The sequence below is a fragment of the Corvus brachyrhynchos genome, unplaced genomic scaffold, assembly GCF_000691975.1.
Source record: "Corvus brachyrhynchos isolate BGI_N302 unplaced genomic scaffold, ASM69197v1 scaffold61, whole genome shotgun sequence".
NCBI lineage: Eukaryota > Metazoa > Chordata > Aves > Passeriformes > Corvidae > Corvus > Corvus brachyrhynchos.
Window position 1 is genome coordinate 4,460,682 of NW_008236478.1, and position 9,970 is coordinate 4,470,651.

At 42.2% G+C, this 9,970-nt stretch overlaps 1 long non-coding RNA gene across 1 annotated transcript; it reads left to right on the top strand.

Moving 5' to 3' along the window:
* Positions 1-459: 459 nt before the first annotated feature.
* On the top strand, positions 460-9,964 carry LOC108444673. Its single transcript, XR_001859302.1, has 4 exons — positions 460-630; positions 3,133-3,419; positions 5,679-5,786; positions 8,565-9,964. It is a non-coding gene; the product is annotated as an uncharacterized LOC108444673 (long non-coding RNA).
* The last annotated feature ends 6 nt before the right edge of the window (positions 9,965-9,970 follow it).

Genomic DNA, 9,970 nt, shown 5'->3' on the forward strand with positions numbered 1-9,970 from the left:
AACTAGTTCTCATCCACAGCTGTCTAAAGCCCAAATAAATTAGCTCAGGTTTTTCACATTGCTTCATTCTGAGAGGAGAGACTAAAATGTTTACATATCGTGAGTATTGCAGGTGTGCAAATCTTGGCCACTAAATAGAGCTTGATATGGTTTCATCTATTATTTTGAAACAGCTGAACATTTTATGGAGTAGATTTTAGAAGAGAAATTACTGCTGAAGACCTCCAAAAAGAGGTATAGCCAGTGAGTGTTGAAATTCTATCATTTCTCAGAGAAAATAAAATTACTGAGTATTGAATATGTACTATGTATGAGCAAATGTTTCAAGCTTATAATCTTGTGACAGGTCTTTATTCATATTTGGATCTTGTTTGATGCAGTGGAATGAAAGGGTCTAAATTTAAAAACATTTTTCTGCAACCATTGTGACAACTTCTCTTTGTTTTTTAAATAGATGGGGGATGCCTCCCCAAGAAGAGTAGAATAAAGAAGTCATGCACACTAGCTTGTACTGGCACAAGTGCTTTTACGAAGAGTAAATTGCTCACTGGAAAAAAATACAGCTATGAATTTGAAGGTTGTGTTAAGTGACTAAGTTCAGCTGAAACCTAATCACAGTCCTTGCAACCTGTAAGTATTCTTAAAACTGACAAAATTAACAAAAACCTACATATCATAATATGAGAGGTTTTTATATATCAACATGATTGCAAATAATTGGATATTGCCTCCACTTGTTACAAATGGAAACTCGTGCTGCAGATGGATCTCTGACTGCAAGACCTCTGACTAGACAGGCCCTCACTGGCTTTACCTTCCCCATCCTGTCTTTCAGGGTACTTAAAAGGAAAGAGGACAGGGTGTATGTCATGTTTACTTTGACCTGCCATCTCCTGAAGCTGTTGGCAGGACATTCTGCAAGAAAGCTCCTGTGTTTCACAATCTCCTAGTTTTGTTTTCTAGTCTACCAGAGCTTAGTTTATGGCAGAGGGCATTCTCTGGCTGCACAAAATAGAGCAAAGGAGTCCACTTGTGGTTATATATATTTGGGTTGATTTGCTCTATGAGGGGCAGTTTGTTACCACTCAGTGCTGTAGATCACTGAACATAAGTGATCCATACTACTACAAGTTTTCTGAGTCGTTATGCCTTAGACTTTAATGCACATACTCAATAAATACCATAGTGGAGGTAGAGCTGTACCCTGCAATGATTCCTGGAGGAGGAGGTTTCAGTGATCCCTGAAAGAAGGTCCTTCCTTGTCTAAATGGGATTGTTAGAAAACCTTCCCAGTGCTGGGGATTTTGCCTGCCTTTTCACTGTGCTATCAAGCAATGTGTTAGCATTTTGGGTAGCATTTCAGATGTTTTCCCAATTATTTTTCTTTATGGTGACTCCATGAGGACAGTTCTGCTTCACCAAAAATTACCATTATTTACACCTGTTTCCAGGGCACACCATCTTTGGATTACCACTCTAATGTGATTACTTACCTTCTTATTCCTCACTGTTCAGGACTGTAATGCTGGAGAAGGGAGTAATGCCGGAGGAAGGTGACAGAGTAAGATTTTGTATAGTTAAAAGAGAGAGAAAACTAAAGGATCTGCAACCACTGCATAAATAAGCCACTTGACACCTTTAAAAGCTTCAACTTACTCTATTTTTGGAATAAATCTAGCATCTGTGCTGACAGCTTACATGCCAAGTTTCAGCTTGATGCAAATTTGAGAAATCCTGAACAAAAACTGCTAAATCTCAGGAGGATATAAACACTACCTGATCCTAACTGACATTCAAAACAGACACTAGCTAAGCTGCAGTATTTATACAGTACACTACTTCATACTCTGAAAGATTAGTTTCTATCTTCTTTAGGCTTGTTTTACCCAGTGTACAATTAGGTCACCTGAAAGGTTATTATAAATAGAACTACTTGGATAAACACAAATGATGTTATAATTTGTCACCACTGTCTTGGGAAGGAGCCTGTGCTCCTGCAATGCTCTCCAGCAAATCAGGCACCTTTATACCCAGTAACAGTAAATTCTGCACTATCAACTGAAAATGTAGGAGACTGTGTGTATTGGGTTGACCCTGGCTGGGTGCCAGACACCCACCAAAGCCTCTCTATGACTCCTCTCCACAGCTGGACAGGGGAGAGAAAATATAACAAAGGGTTCCTGGGTCGAGAGAAGGACAGAGAGAGATCACTCACCAAACACCATCATGGGCAAAACAGATGCAAATTAGAGATACTAACTGAATTTATTACTAACAGAACCACAGCAGGATAATGAGAAATAAAACACGACCTTCAAAACACCTTCCCCCAGCTCTACCTCCTCCCCAGTGGTGGAGCAGGGCAATCAGAGAATGGGCGTTATGGTCAGTTCATCACACATTATTTCTGCTGCTTCTCAGGGAGAGGAGTCCTTCCCTTGCTCCAGCGTGTTTTCAAGAATCATTATAATTTATACAGGGAACTGGTCCAGCTGTTTGTTTTATTATCTCTTATTTATATTAGAATAGTGTTTTGTAACTCCAGGATTCTCTACTGCCTTACTGTGTGTCTCAGGAACTTCACTGAAGATGAAGGTATTTGTAAAAAAAAAGCCATTAAAATATTTATTTTTTTTAAGGAGAACAAGTGCAGGAAAAATTTAAAGGGAAAAAATGTCTTAAAAGATAATTTGGGAGAAAGTCAGATATATGAACCCTATTATCTAGACCAGTTCTTTGCTTTTATAAAGTTTCTGCCCCTAGAGTCAAGCACTGTGGTGGAGTTTTTTTAATACAGGGATACTGTGTGGGGTAAGGACAGAAGATGGGATTATTAACCACTTGGTGCACATTTCCTCTGGAGGGGAGAGAAACAAAACAGCATTATTTGTTCATTTATTAAGTAAATTTAGTCACCATTACATTAGTTGTGTTTGCATCACTCCTTTTATCCCACACAAACTGTGGAGTTTTTGTGCTATTTTGTTGGACAAGGAGGTTTTACTAGAATAGACACTGTTTAGGAAGGAACAAGTTTTGAGTGAGTATGATTATTTATGTAAAAGAAGCTAGACAATATCCATAAAACACATCTTGATCTTATTCACTTACATTTGTGCTTTTTTTTTAAAGGCCCTTGGTGAATGCACTTCTGCAACATGCACTGAGTGCTGTCTGTAGCCACGTGCCAGTGGTGCCGGGTGTTTGAGTGGCATCCACATTGCACAGTAGAGGGATGCCCTTGGCACTCACCCATAAGCAATTCTTGTGCTTCTGTAAAATCATGAGTTGTGTCACTTGCTGCCTCTGCTGGCACACAGGGAGCTTCTTGTGTCTGGGCCGACATTGACTGAAGAAATGTCCTGAAGCTGCTGCCTTCCCTCAAATCTGCTGTGAAACCTCAGGTGTACTCCTCAGAGGTATGAACATTTCAGTCTGTATGTGTGATGGGCCTGTAGTGACACTACAGAACAGCTGGGGTCTTGTTGGGAGTTCTCTTCCTGCTGTGATTTTGGTCTGTGGCTGCCATAGCACTGCATGGTGTTCCTTGTCTCTACTCTCACAGCTACTCCAGGCAAGTTGCTGAAAAGCAGCCAGTGGGCCTATAGCAGTGCCTAATGGGAAATTTGCAACTGACAGCAGTGGGGGAAAGTTAAGAAAATCTTGTGAAAGAGTTGGGTTTGAAACTGATGGTGTTTACAGGAGACAGGAGAGAGAGCCCTCGTATACTTTTAGAAACAACTGGCTTTCTCACACAGCTTGCCCTGAGCAGGGAAGATGGGAAAGTAAAGCAGCCATTGAAGAGGGAAGGCTGAGCCTAGGAAAGCCAGGCTGACATAGCACCCAATGTGTTCTGCTTGGCCAGGTGCTGAGCTGGGGCACATCAGTGCCTGTGCTACAATTCTGCAGGTGGATCCAAACAGACTCCAGCAGCACATGAGGGACCAGATTTTGGGAGGACTGTCCTCAGGGCTTGCTCTGCTGCAGGAACAGCACCACTAACACTTACAGAGGCCCCCATTCACTTGGGGTTCCCCTAGGTTTGTAACCATAGTTGACAAGCAGAGGTGATTTATCTTACAGACCAGCCTGAGAAGCATGGCAGGAAGATTGCAGATTCATTGGCAAGGACTGCACCATTCAGTGGGAGGGCAGAATCTGCCCCAGCCCTCTGATTCTAGCTACCATCATGTGTGCCAGAGGCCTTTCTTCCTTAGGAGATTCAAGACCTCCACAAATTTAGACATCTCTCCTGTTTGTAGAAGTTAGCCATTAATAGGAAAGGCAATTAGAGTTAGCTAACCAAGATACTTGAAGAAGCAGGCACTGTATGCATCCCACTTAGACATTACAAAGGAAATACCACATGATGCATTAAAAATGTGAAATTCTTGACAGTCTGCAAGCATCCAGCTCTTAATCCTGCCCAAACCAACATATGGGGTTAATATCGTCTATGCCAATTGCCCTAACGGTTTCAAGGATACTCATGCAAATCACTGTGTACATGATCTTATCCCATATTTATTTTCATTAAAGCTCGAAATCTAAGTATTTCTACCACGTCAAACATGTCTGTGAGCTAATAAGTAATTTCCAAACGCCAGGAACCCGGAGCGCGATGCTTGCTCAGCGAGGCCAGCGCCCTTCCCTGGAAAAGCCGCTGTGCCGGCGCTGGAGGGAGCTGCAGCCCCGGCTAATGCCCCCTCCACCCGCACCCTCCGTTCGCTCCCCAGCACCCTCTGTTCCTCCAGTTCCTCCTAGCTAAAGAGGATGAGCATCTTGAAATTATTTAAATTGTATCTCTCGCTGTCACTTCAGTTCAAGAACGCTGTCTTTTTAAGAAATCGGACTTGATTGTTAACCACTAAGTAAGCGGATATTTGCAAAGCCATGCTAAGCAAATGTTAATTCTAACAGTATTTTACCATTTTAGAAGTCACATGACAAAAGGTACAGAAGCTACTTTCTGAATTAAGCATTATTACTGCTTCCTCATTTGAAACTTCTGTAGCATGGCATGTTTGTTTCTTATTTCCAATTTGAATAGAAATTGGATAAAATTCTGTGCCTAATATCTGCCTCTATCTCATTTAAAAATAAATTCCAGATCAGACATGACAAAGGTAGTGAGTTATCTCCCGACCTTAATGTCTGTCCCTTGCTATACCTTGAGGAAGGCTATGCTACTGTTATATTCTGTACAAGTGAAATTAACTGAAATTTAGATTGAATAACCAACACCAGCTTTCTGGATAGAAGAAATGGAAACCTTAGTGAAGTTGAGAGCTCACTAAGTGAATGCTCTTCATTTGGTGAGTTTTTCTCTCTCCATATCTTTCTTCCAGTGTTTGCATAAACTGCGTTAACACAGATAAGCTCACTCTGAAAAAGCCATTGCATTTCTAAAACAGAGGCTAATGATTTCTTTCAACCCAAAGACCCTGTTCGATGGCAGGAGGTAATATAATATTCACCTTATTCAGGCAGACAAAAATGAGTTAATAACTAACCTAGAAGATCATGTATAGCTTAGGTGCCAGAGCGCCTAAGCCTTTTTCAGTTGGCTGGTACAGCTGTTGTACTGCACCAGTCAGTGATGACAAGGAACCCAAAGTGAAAGCATAATGATGCAGACAAGACAGAACTTCTGATTACCTCTTTCTTCTCTGTACTAGGAATGCCCAAGCTGGATGCATCCCATCTGGTGATGTACCTTCAATCAAAAGTTTACCATTTGCCAAAGAGAAAGATATAATTGTCTGCCAAGACAAACCAACTTGCATGTAAGTGCCTCAGAAGATTATCTGAGTTCTTTGCACCATTTTTTTATAAATATTTATAAACTTTTTTTTAAAGGAGACTTTTCAAGTACTGGAGGATGGCCAAAGGGTAAGCGAGAGCTATACATTAGTTCATCTAATGTTAGTCACAAGGGAAATAACGTGGACTTAGCTCAGGAGGGTTTGAGTGCACCTTGCATATGTGCTTCTGGAATAGAAGGAGCTTTTCTCTCTTGCAAATGAAGGCACATGATGACTAGAAGAGTCAGCCAAGCTCAAGGCTGACACATTTTCAAATTTGCAGCAAGAATAATAAATCTAAATGGACTAGCTCGTTAGCAATGGCAGATGGATTCACAATCATTTGGACTCTTTTGGACAAAATTCTTTAAATGTATACCTTAGTCCAACTTCATGGGAAACAGGTGGCTGCAAATAGCAGAGGTTGGACAAGACTGGGGTCATCCCTTACAAGCTCTGAGGTTGTGCACTCTCCGAACAGTCATGACTTGTGAGCAGACATGAACTTTCATCTTCCCTAAAGGATGATGTGGGCAGGTGGCACAGGAGGGTACCACAGGGAGTTAGCAGGCCAGGGAGTCCAGAAGCTACGCTGTCTCTAATTTTTGTGATTCACATGGCAAGTATGGTGAGCTCTCCAACTGAGTCGGTGGAGTAATAGGTGGATTTTGGAGGCGTCTTGTCTGAGTTCTGCTAAAAGGTCACTGAGAAAGATGGTTCTTTGTAAAACATTTCCATTTCAATGAATCAGGTCTTTCTGTTGAAACAGAATGTTTTGCTGAAAACCTGTTGTGTTGGAAAACTCCCAACCATTTCTTTCTCTCCTACTCCCATAGAGAGGAAATGGGCTGTCTCCAGCCTTTGCTTCCTCTTTTAATGTTTCAGCCATTCTGTGCTTCCCCTTATGCCCACTCAGGGTCCATCTCACAAAGCACACACCTGTTAAATGGCCCACGTATTTTGTACTGGGAAGTGTATGAGACCTTCAAAAGGTATGAAGAGAAAGAAGGAGTACTACTCCATAAGAGAGACACAGTACAGATGTGTGATGGGAGTACCTCAGCAACTGAATGGGAAAATTCAGCCCACCTTTCCTGAAGGTCACGCATTGCTTCGATTCCTGAAATACCAGTTTGCACTGGAGATGGTTGGCACCATTTGACTGCAAACACTAGTAAAACATTTGAGGACCAGGGAAAACCCTGTAACAGCCCAAACCTATCCCCTAACATTACTGAATTAAACCAGGGGCGATTTGGCTATAGCCGAATTTGACTTCTGACTGCAGAGAAACATGTGAGATCCAATCAATATTTGCCATGATGATACTAGGCAGGGAATTTAGCCCTTTTTATTTTTTACATTTGTGTATCACTCCCAAATGCCAGTCTCTGTGAGTGTATCTATTACTTGTAAGCATTTACTAATCATTTGTGAACAAATGTTAGCATTTGGTTTGGTTCCATCTGTCGTTCCTAGCAGCGGTCTGTGCCTGGCCACGTCATTGCACAGAGATGTGCCAATGACTTTTCCCCTTCTGACAACTCAAACTCCTTGGATAGAAAAGATATATTTGTGAAGCTTTTTAAAATAAGGTGTCAAGAAGGTCTTATTCCAGTTGAAAGGGTCAACATCCTGCTAAGGCAGGACTGTTCTTCCATGAATACGAGAAAATCATCCTGCTGTGTTCCCCACACAGTTATTCAAGGGTATTATTGCAGTGTGCATGTGTTTATCAGAGCCAGCAGTGTGGTGTGCCAGCAGGGGGTCAAATGAGACTGCAAACTCCTCCAGGAACAGCAAGAACTGTAGACCCAGGCAGCATGTACTTGGGCATTAGCATCAGTTTTCGGTTGAAATTTACCTTTGCCCCTTTCACCAAAAGATATGGTGAAGTAGCTGGCACCATTTGATTTAAGATTTTTAAGTAGCTTAGAAGAGATGTAAAAAAAATCAAGGAAAGCGTCCTTTGAAATACAGGCATTGAGTGTGTTTGGCCCCTTGTCAAGGTTCCCAGGCTATCTGTCCAACAAATTCATGAAGTCTGTAAAATGGCAGTTGCATACTTCTGTTTAGTTTTGAAAATTGTGTATGTTGTGTATCCCACCAATCTTTACTGCTAGAATGTCTTTATCCTGTTTTCTGACTGCTCCATTGCCCACTACCCCAGTTCATCACTTTGGCAACAAATTACTACAGGGTCTACATGCATTGCCTCATTATATACAGCACTGCTGCTCCCAGCTAGCATCCATCCACAATAGAAAACTGAAAGCCAATTTAGAATGTCTTTCCCAGCTGTAGTTATACCTCTGACTGCCTTGTGGATCTATGAATGATCTTGAAGTACTTTTAGTTTCAAACCCTGGGCACCAGATGCATGCTAGCTACATTCCTTAGAAGTAGGGAAATCTGTTTGCTTCTCCTTCAGTAGACGGTCATTTTGCTTTCTTACAAAAATAGGAAGAAATTTTTCTTGTGCTTATTTTCATAGTTGTCATGAGTCAAAATATTCTCCTGAATTCGTTTAGTTCAATAGAGCACTTCAAATAGCACAGGAAAGCATGGACAATAGAAGTTGATGTCTTTGATTTTGAATTAGCTTTTTGTGAGATAACCTCGGCAGAAAACTATTTCAGTGTTTCTGACACTGTCAAAAATCAGGCCTTTATAGCTCAATGGAACTGAAAAAAATATGAATTTGTTTCTATAATTGCCTTTCTACATATAATTAATTCTTTATTTCATCTCTCTTTGCAGGCTCAAGGGAGCAAATCCTTCCATGTTTCAAGCTGGCACAGCTCCACAAAAGAGTTGTGCCAATTATTTCTAGCTGGGGACTGCCACTGGGTGTAAAGCTGCTTGTACTGAAGCTGTTGAAATTACTATCATTATGTTATTTCTTGGCATGGAAAGGGAAAAGATGAATGAGTGTTTGGGGGGCTTTGTTTAAGTGAAACAGGCCACTTATTCAGGCAAACTGCTGAAAGCCACTGGGAAGTAAGCACAGTGAGGAGAGTGAACTTCTTGGAAAACCAGATCGCATATTTAATTTCGTAAGGAGACAAAGCCATTTCTTAATGAAACCTAAAAAACCTCCAGGTCTGCCAGTTTCTTCAGAAAGGAAAAGCCTTTTTGAGTGTGTTAGATTAACACTGCAGCATCCATTGTGCCTTTGCTTTTATGACTCTTACACAAATCTTTCCCACAGCTCCTACAGGAGCTACTTGCGTAGTGCCAATGCTCAGAAAAAACATCACATGGTTTTCCTCCATCTGAAAAAGAATTTTGAAGATTTGTTGCAAGTGGTCCATAATGCTATTCACACTCTGTTCCTAAAGCTGGGAGAGAAACTCTTCTTCAGACACAAAATTAGAGTGCTCAGAAGGAAACTTGTTTTGTCTGGCAGCTAGTGGTTTGAAGAACTTAAATTGGATGTAGGTTGGGGTACACAACATTGTCCCCCTCTCACGCACCAAGCTCCTGCAGCTGCACATACCCAGCCAGGTGGCAGGACAGTACCTCACAGCCAGTATGTGTTACAATCTGGTCTAGATGTTGTATTGCAACCAGTTCAACACAGCACCTCTTCTGAAGATGGTTTTTCTTCACATACTTGCAGCAAAGCTCCAGCACAGCCACGGAGCTGCACTGAGGGTCTGACAGTGGGTACCGCCTCAGGCTCTCCGAGACGGCCACAAACGGAGGGCCAGGACCCACCCCTGCACACCCCTGGCACCGCTCGGGCTTTGCCATCAGAGACAGCACCACGCTCACACATTCATTCTTCGCGATACGGTGCAGTCCTTCGCAATAAGGTTTTGACTCCACGACATGGTGTAGTGGGCACGGTGTTATTTGGTCTAAGGTTGGACTTCATCATCTCGAAGGGCTTTTTCAGCTTTAAAGATTCGATGATTTTTGTGTTCTCTCGTTGGAGCGTGACCTGAAGCGGCGAGTAATGTGCCCTGGGGCGACAGGGCGGTGTGAGAGGTGCCACTGACAGCACGGCCTGGGCGGGAGGAGCACCACCCGGCGTGACGGGGGCGCGGGCATGCCTAGCGGTATCCGCCCCGAGGGCCCTTCACCCAGCTGTATATTTATAGATATATTTATGTTTACATTTATTACTCGTCTATTTCCTCGTCACCACTCTCGGGTCCCGT